The 10,149-nt window shown below is 32.2% G+C and overlaps 1 long non-coding RNA gene across 1 annotated transcript; it reads right to left on the minus strand.

Moving 5' to 3' along the window:
- Positions 1-4,320: 4,320 nt before the first annotated feature.
- Positions 4,321-5,499, minus strand: LOC134707378 (uncharacterized). The gene is made up of 3 exons (XR_010105703.1): positions 5,392-5,499; positions 4,963-5,040; positions 4,321-4,405 (listed from the first exon to the last, which is right to left on the minus strand). It is a non-coding gene; the product is annotated as an uncharacterized LOC134707378 (long non-coding RNA).
- Positions 5,500-10,149: the final 4,650 nt, after the last annotated feature.

Raw genomic sequence — 10,149 nt, forward strand, 5'->3', positions numbered from 1 at the left:
TCTTCGCGTATTTTCTCAAGCTACAGGATGGGACAAAATGACACATTTTGTATGGATTATATAGGAAAAAAACACCATTTTGTGATTAGAAACTAAACAAAATGATATAATTGTTAAATACTTCAGGAAAAGATAGCTTTCAGACACTGCCTTAAGAATATCAAAAGAAAAGATAGGGTCTCCGAACATTTTTTCCCGACTAAAGTACAAAATAGGACAATTCCATGTAGAATCCTTCAGAAAATGCACTGTTTTAGAGTTACCTCGCCTTCAAATGCCAATTTATTAAAAGAATTAAAAACAACCAAAAATAATTAATATTTGCAAAAATATTAATATTTATAAGTTATATTCTTACATTGTATACATTGGTTCTTAAAAATAAAAATTCACATTAAATATCTGCATTCTTACATCAAATTTTGCTAACTTGATGGAAAATCTGGACCTTTGGTTCTCTGTTTTTTACAATCCAAGATGGAGGGAGACACCCATATCACCTTAAATGAAACCTGTCCTGCCATAAGTGAACTTTGATTTGAACAACTCCGTTCTAACCAAACTTGATCTCAAGTTAACGTTTGAGTGGTCTGCTCAACACTACTTTAACGTGTAACCTCGACCGCTCTACATCGATTTTTTTAAATATTTTCAAATTTCTTTGTTTCTCCCTGTAAACAATACAGTTAAATACATATATATTTGTAAATAAAGTACTAATAAAATTGTGCTAGCTATACAAATTTCTTCGTAATCTGCAATTGTATACATTGAAAACGATATTGGTTACTGATACTACTACAATATATAACACATGTGTTACGGGCATTGCATGTATATTTAAACAAATTTCAAATTCTTTAAGTGATATATACATGTTTATGTACAAACAAATTCTGATCGGTCTTAAAATGTATCATTAATCATTATTAAAATTTGGTTTTCAGATAAAATCGATAAACAATACCAATAACGAATTGCACTGAGATTGTACAATATAATCATGGTGAATGAAAGTAATATAGCTGAAGAGTAACCGATATTTATCATGTTTATGGTCGGCTTGCTAATATTTCCTTGTCTGTACCAATTAACAGTGATTGCATGTCCTTTTTTTATTCAATGAAATAAATAAACACTAAAAATTGGATATTCTGACATCTCAAGACAGTCTCAAATATAACAGAATTATTTGACCGCATCAACCAAACGGACAATAACAGTAATAGTTTAATGTCAATATGGATTTTATATTATAATACAAGTGACAGCAATTTTGGAATGCATTGACTTCAAAATTTTGTCATAATCAATTTAGAGTGAAATCATGTCCTCTTTTTATTAAAAATATCAACGCACAACAAAATGTCAGTAGTTTTAAAACCTCAGGTTGACTCGTTTAAGAAAATCATTTGACCTCTTCAATCAAAACTGACCATATTTGCGCTGTATTATGTATGTGAATATAGAAAAAAATTGAGAATGGAAATGGGGAATGTGTCGAAATGACAAAAAAACGACTATAGAGCAGACAACAGCCGAAGGCCCCCATTGGGTCTTCAATGCAGATAGAAGCTCCCGCCCCCGGAGTCGTCCTTCAGCTGGCCCGTAAACACATATGTATACTAATTTGGTGATAATGGACGTCATACTAAACTCCTAATTTTACACAAGGAACTAAAAGTAAAAATCTTACAAGACTGACAAAGGCCAGCGGCTCCTGACTTGGGACAGGCGCAGAAATGCAGCGAGGTGAAACATGTTTTTGATATCTCAACCCTCACCCTATACCTCTAGCCAATTTAGAAAAAAACGCAACAATATGCACAGTAAAAAGTTGAAGACGAAGTGTACGTAATTAACTACTCAACAGATTTTTTTTAAATTTTACACGTGGATTATGCTTGTAAAAATACATCAGAATATAAAATAAAAAAGAGGGTAACCTTGTTTTTTGTTTTCAGATCCTAGCTATTTAAACTATCAGCATTATACGCCATAAATACAAAGGATATATCATGTATATAGGGAAAATCATTAAAAAAAACTGCAGATATTTTTACTTTAAGATGATTTTCTAATTCGTTGGTGCACAGAAATTTAAAAAAAATCGAAATACGATTTAAAAATAAACGACAAATTCATTAAATTGTATTGTACCGTACAGTATTGGAATACAAATCGTAAGTGTGTGTAATAAATAAAAGCTTAATCGATTGATAAGCAAATAAGCTAAAAAATGTTTAAGGATATTTCTTCAGCTAAAATTACACAACTGGCAAATGCATATATAAAATCAACGGTACCAATTTTGTTGCACCAAATGCGTATTTCGACAAAACATGTCTCTTTAGTAATGCTCGTGGCCAAAATATTTGAAGACCAAAGCTTATATAAAACATCAAGAGCTATAATCCAAAAGGTCCAAAAAGTATATCCAAATTCGTGAAAAGAATCAGAGCTTTGCATGAGGGAGATACATTCCTTAATTTATAATAATTTTTAATACTTTGTAACAGCAAATTTAAATAACACAAAAAATCCGTATTTTCATGCCAGTACCGAAGTACTGGCTACTGGGCTGGTGATACCCTCGGGGACTAATAGTCCACCAGCAGAGGCATCGACCCAGTGGTAGTTATAAAATCAACGGTACCAATTTTGTTGCACCAGATGCGCATTTCGACAAAACATGTCTCTTCAGTGATGCTCGTGGTCAAAATATTTGAAGTCCAAAGCTTATATAAAAGATCAAGAGCAAAAAGTATAGGCAAATTCGTGAAAAGAATCAGAGCTTTGCATGAGGGAGATACATTCCTTAATTTATAATAATTAATTTACTGCAAGTGAAATATAGATACTGTATACACTTGAACTCCATATCTTTTCTTGACAAGGCAGGGTTCCAAATCTTTTTAAAAAAAATGTTTCTATTGTTCTAATAATTTTGAATCAAATATTGAGTTGTCGAGATTAGCACAAAATGATTCTTTACATATTTAAAAATTTGGTTGTTATATTGGGATCGCGTCTTTTCATCCTCCGGCACCATTTTCAGAGCTATTCGAGGTATATCATGTGCATAGCGTAATAATAAATTATATGCGTCAGGTTTACACACGTGCACTTAATTCTACAATTTACAAAATAAGAATTTGGCATATGCATTTAATCTTGAGAATGCCTGTTTTGAGGTCAAAAGAAGAACCCGAATATGAATTTCAGCAAAATAAAACAGATCAGATTTCTGATATAACGTCCCGTTGCAAGGATAATTGCCTGTGTTATGACTTAGCATTGTGTATATTGTAATGCTTCAGCCATATTGTTAAGTATAATGCTAAACCTTTGTGTATAGTTATATGCTATAAATGGTGTCATGATATAAATGTACGTATGTAATGCTATAAGAATGTATCAAGGGCGATGTTATAAGAATGTAATCATCCAGTCTCTTGCCAAAAATGTTTCTAGTGTAATTTCATTAGAATGTAGCCAGTGTAATGTAAGGAGACCACTTTCAAGCCAGGACCGAAGCTCATAACACTACAAAAGTAAAAAAAGTCAGAAAAGACCAATGTTTTTTTCTGGATTTGCAAGAATTTTTACTCGACATTCTTTATTTGTCTGAATATTTAAAAAAAACTCTTAACATAGTATGAATTTGTCTAATAAGGTTCTTGATTTTTCTTGACAAGTGTCTTGACAGTATAACATTGTCTTACAATTTCTCGACACTTCCTGTATCATCTGATAAGAGTCTGGATTAGTCTCGACCAATTTTTGACTGTTTTAAATTTGTCTCGATAAGACTTGACATATTCTTGACATTCTTAATAATTCTTCTTACCAGTATACTTGGTACAATAAAAACCTGATAATAAATTGTTAAAATAAGGCTTTCGAAAATAGTGGAGTTCACTTCTTTTAGAGTGTCAAGAACTCGTGGGAAGTACTTAATGAATTGCCTGCTTATATTGGTCATTTTGAATCTGTTCAAAGTTTTGATTTTTCTACCCTGTATAGAACACGTAAATGTCAAATAAACTTAATGTAATTTGTTTCCCAACAATTGCAAGTTATTTCAAGCATAACTGTCAAGTTTTGTCTCAGTCAGAGCTACAGTTTCCGAGAAAATCATTATAATGTGAGGCCATAATCTACGGCAATTTCAGTCTAATTTCTTCGACAAATCCTAATTTCAGTGTATCATTATAAAATGCAGTGTTGACTAATATCTGATCAGAAACTCATGATCTATGCATTCAAACAATTAAATAGAATACAAAAGACAACTTTTAGATGATAAACAATTTTATTGCACCTTTGAGAGTTCATTTGAAGGTCTGTTTTGGTCCATTTTTCCTCCGTCCTTCCCTTTTCATCAAAACTTGATATCTTTTGTCTAAAAAATAAAACAAATGTGATTATTTCCCCACAAAAAAGATATAAATGTAATGGTAAATCAATAATTAAAGTGTTTTAGCTGAAAGAACTGTCTCTATAAATGTTAACAGTCTACACGGAAATTTCTAAAAGCCCTTATGTGTAACTCGAGTTTTTAGTCTGTTCGCCTAGTGTGACAAATAACGGTTCCCTTTCAGTCAATCATTTATTGTTACTGGTATCAAAGCCTTTTTATTTACTCATAACAGTATATTTCTAATAGATTTACACAAAGAGTCCACTTTCTTGTATTTTACATTAGAAAATGGGGAGAAAGAGTAATACAAAATACCTCAAAATGTTTTTAAAAAGGGTTATGTCCCTTGGAATGCTGGTACAAAAAATAATTGGTAAGAATTATAAAGTTTAAGTATGTGAGACTGGATTCTGATGTGTATAAATTCAGCGCAAATAAGTGTTTAGATGATTTATTGTCTGTGCAAAATGTAGATGGCACAATGGCAAATTGTAAACTTTTGCGGCCAAAAAAAAACCAAAATGATAGTTGATACTTACTTTAATGCTGAAGTGTCATCTGCAGACCAATTCACATATAAGATTTTTCAACAGAATACTCTTCAGAACATGTGAACACTGAAATAAAAAATTCACATGGTGTATAAACAAAACTGTTAGGGTAATTTAAAATTTAACACAGTAAACTAAATACAGCTTTGTCTGTCCACCCATTTGACTTAGAAAACACCCGTAAACCCCCATTTCAAGGCAATTTTACCTCACACGTGCTTTCTGTGTCTCAATCCATTCCGAATAGTCCATGTTTACAATGTATGAACTGGTTTATTAATAACTTTTAAAAATGAAAGTACAATAAGGTCACGAGTGCACATGTAGTTTCCCTAAATAGGTGTAATACCACCATTGATTTTTCCCTATTAGTCTTTGTTAAATTGGTACTTTTAAAAAAAAATGTACAGTATTTACCTTTATTTCAACCAAAGAAATACTTTGCATGTGTAAAGTTTAATCCTTTCCAGTGATACAGTGAAAATTTCACACAACATTTCATAGCATATAAGAAAATAATCATCAACGGAAGTAAACAACCCAATTTTTACACTATTATTTACTGGTTACCTGCTTTGGTAGCTATGTAACCTCAACGTTCCAAAATATTTTATAAGACCATCAAATAAAAAAAAGAAGGATGCTTTCAGACATCAAACATACATATTTACGACTCAGAAAAGTTTAAGTGCATTGAAATGCAGGGTTAATTTTCTACAACTGTCAAATTCAAGGGAATATTTTTTTAGGCCTACTTTCGTATGCAACCGGATGTGACGTACCATGATTTGGTGGTATTACACCTATACCACATTGCCTCACATTCTCATTAAGAAAAAAATCACCTACCTAATTAAATGGGCATTTAAAAAATCAGAATGTTAATATATATGTTCAAACTCTTTTAGGTCATTTTTTAATAGCAATCAACAAAAACACTATGTCAGTTGGACATGCTTTGATACTTCATATGCCCTTGAATTTTTACTAGAAAAAATTTTTGTTCGCTTTAGAGATTCCGTATATCGTCAAGTTATCGGAATTCCAATGGAGTCTAACTGTGCACCCCTTATTGTTTTTGTATTGCTATGAGTTACAATTTATGACAAAAACCAGCAAAGACCCATCGAAACAACATCTGATATACACATTTAATAATACTTTTAGATATTTGGATGATATTTTGGCTCTCAATAATGATGACTTCAGTATGTATACTAAAGAAATTTATCCTGTTGAACTTACTTTAGATAAAGCTAATACTAACAATGACCACTGCCCTTTCCTCGATCTGGATATCTATATCGCTAACGGAAAGCTTAATAATAAAATTTATGATACAAGACATGATGTTTCATTTCCTATCGTTAATTATCCATTTGTAGATGGCGACGTTCCCATGTCACCATCTCACGGTGTTTATGTATCTCAACTTGTACGATTCGCTCGTGTATGTAACAATGTTTCAACGAGAGAAATGTATGTATTACTGAAAAATCCTTACACCAGGGTTTTCGATATCACAAACTAGTCAAAACATTTACTAAATTTCATCATCGGTATAAGGACATCATTCGTAAATATAGCTCAACATGCAGACTTCTTATACGTTTAGGTATTTCACATCCATTTTATTATGGAAATATTCGTAATAAAGCACAAAAATGTCAGTATTCACCGCAGAAACTAACAAAACCTTTAAATAGACTTATTTAGAAGGGATATAGTTACGATACTGTTGTCAGGTCATTAAAGATTGCATATTTTGGCGTTAATATTGATTGACTTAAAAGGTCTTTGCATCGAAACTAAACACATTTATTCAAAAACCAGTTGTAGGTATGACACGGGTTATGTTCTTCTCACATATTTTATGATGGTACGATATTAAACACCTAACGGGAAGGATTGTGCCTGATGTTCATATGATGAAATCATAATCTTTCAGTCAGTTTAATTGAAGTCTGGAGCTGGCATGTCAGTTAACTGCTAGTAGTCTGTTGTTATTTATGTATTATTGTCATTTTGTTTGTTTTCTTTGGTTACATCTTCTGACATCAGACTCAGACTTCTCTTGAACTGAATTTTAATGTGCGTATTGTTTTGCGTTTACTTTTCTACATTGATTAGAGGTATAGAGGGAGGGTTGAGATCTCACAAACATGTTTAACCCCGCCGCATTTTTGCGCCTGTCCCAAGTCAGGAGCCTCTGGCCTTTGTTAGTCTTGTATTATTTTAATTTTAGTTTCTTGTATACAATTTGGAAATTAGTATGGCGTTCATTATCACCGAACTAGTATATATTTGTTGAGGGGCCAGCTGAGGGACGCCTCTGGGTGCGGGAATTTCTCGCTGCATTGAAGACCTGTTGGTGACCTTCTGCTGTTGTTTTTTTCATTTGGTCGGGTTGTTGTCTCTTTGACACATTCCCCATTTCCATTCTCAATTTTATGTTCTATCTTATCATACATGTGTAGTTTTAGTATCAACAATGGTTCTAAATTTAGGTTTTACTGTCGCAAAATCATGCGGACAGAATAGAAACACCTGTTCATTTTCTGCTCCTTTGGAACTGAGATTTAGATGCGATAGAATTTACTTTTTCTGTGATAACTGTCATAGTGTTCAACTCTTAGTTTCTGTGTAACGTTTGAAGACGTAATTTAGTTTCAGACATTCCGTTTTTTTATACTTTTCACACAAATGTAAATCCTAAAATTTTCTATTTCATAAAAAAAGGACACGTAAAGGTTCTGGTCAACACACACATTTGCCTGCAATTTACCGATACTTATTCGTAACCTTCAAGATTACGCTAAACTATCACTGTTTCACTCAAAACTTTGATTTTTCAAATAATGTTGTGGGGTCAATTCTAGATCTGGCTTGATTTTAACGAGTATGATACGACTAGATCGAGACAGAACTGTCACAAGTTTATTTGTTTATTTTTGATTTCTGTTTGAGTAAAGACAAATAGTATTATTTACCCGCTCCTGCGTGTCTACATATTAAAAGTAAAACACAAACAGTTGTAATAGATGCAGACTAGTAAACACACAATAGGATACTAAGATGCCTTATTGGAGTCATTCTGAAGATTTCTTTTAAATTTTGAGATAGCACATGAATACTTCTTTGGGTTCATGATAGACCGCACGAAGTTATTAAAATTAAGATTTCTCTTTCATGTGTCTATTTCCCGTTCTTGAAGAAGGGTAAGTAACTCGCTTAACAAACGATGCACGTTTTGTATCCCGATTTCCGCTAGAGGCGTGCAATTACGTACACTTCGCCTTAAGAGAAGTCCGAGTCCGATGTCAGAAAAGGTAATAAAAGATACTAAACAAAATGCCAATAATACATAAATTAACAAAGGACTACTAGCAGTTACTGACATGCCAGCTGCAGACCTCAATTAAACTAATTCAAAGATTATGTCTTCATCATATGAATATCAAGCACAATCGCTCCCGTTAGGTGTTTAGCATCATACCATCATAAAATAAATGAGAAGAACATAACCCGTGTCATGCTAAAACTTTTTTTTAGAATAAATGTGGTTAATTCCGATGCAAAGACCCTATCAGTCAATCAATATTAAAGCCAAAATATGCAATATGTAATGACCTGACAACAGTATCGTAACTATATCCCTTCTAATAAAGTTTGTTAAAAGTTTTGTTAGCTTTTGAGATGAATACTGACATTTTTGTACTTTGCAAAGAATATTACCAAACAAGATTGGATGAGAAATACCTGAACGTATAAGATGTCTGCATGTTGAGCTATATCTACGAATGATGTCCTTGTAACGATGATAAAATTAAGTTAATATTTTGACTAGTTTGTGATATCGAAAACCCTGGTGTAATATTTTTGTCAGTAATACATGCATTTCTATTGCTAAAATCTTTTACGCTGTTACATACACGTGTATTCAAAACATTGACTCGTAACACAATTACAGTAGTTCTGATACCTCAGGCTGGCTTGTACAACACATTTATTTGACCACATCAAACAAAACTGAATTAATTTGAGCTTTATTTTAAAATCTTTATAGCCGCAGAGTAAATCAATTATATTTTTATGATAGAATTGATTGTATATAACATATGTCAGCAATACAATGACTACAAAAAATTGCCAGCATCAATTTATAGAGTTAGCATGTCTTTTTTTCTTTCAAAGTATTGACTTGCAACATAATTTCAGTAGTTATGATACCTAAGGCTAGCTTGTACAACAAATTATTTCACTATATGAACCAATTGGCTATATTTCATTTGATTTTTTAAATCTATACCCATGATATGGTCGCATATTAAAATCATGGACAGGATGGGTAGATCCAGCCACTTTTAAAAGGCTATATGCCCAAATTCAAAATCATTGATCGTAAAACAAAGGGGATTCCAACTCAAAGGACCCTTACCCTGGACCTGCCACTAAACACCTCAATGGGATAACATTTTTTGTGACAAGCATGACAAGGTAACTACCTATCGGACCTTGACCAATATGTATGTGTGTCAAAGTCGTAGACGAGATGGATAGATTAAATAGTGTGTTGTATGGATAAATTAAAGCATTTTTCTATGTAAAAGTGTGTAAACAGGGGCGATTAACTCAAAAACTTCTTCGGAATGTTATGTTAAATTTGTGAGTAAGAGCCCCAGTTTACTCATCAGTAACCTCTAGAAAAAAAATTGTATAATCCTTTTAACCAAAAAAAGATTTGATTAACATTTTCTTGTGTAATGACTACTATAATTACCATTAAATGCACAGTTGGCAGGTCGTAACTTAGGAGTTGGCCGCCATTTTGACTTTCTTATATCAAGAAATTTTCGTTAAATGCAACACAAATTAAAATGAAATAGCACCTACCTTGAAATACTTTATTCAAATGAGATAGTATTAGAATATGAAGCGTACAAGTAACAAAATAATCTTTCGCTTGAAAGTTTTCATTCGTATGACGTTGGGATTTGCCATTACTTAAATTCGCTATATCATTCATGGTTTTTATTTTAAATTTAATTTTATATATTTTCGAAGCTTTACTGCATTGTTTCTTCTTTTTTTGTGTGTTGTGTACTAGTAAGAATAAGAATAGAAACAAATGTTATGTATTTTTTTTCAAACTCAATTTGCTTATATTCCCGGAAT

This window comes from Mytilus trossulus, chromosome 1 (assembly GCF_036588685.1).
Source record: "Mytilus trossulus isolate FHL-02 chromosome 1, PNRI_Mtr1.1.1.hap1, whole genome shotgun sequence".
NCBI classification, from domain to species: domain Eukaryota; kingdom Metazoa; phylum Mollusca; class Bivalvia; order Mytilida; family Mytilidae; genus Mytilus; species Mytilus trossulus.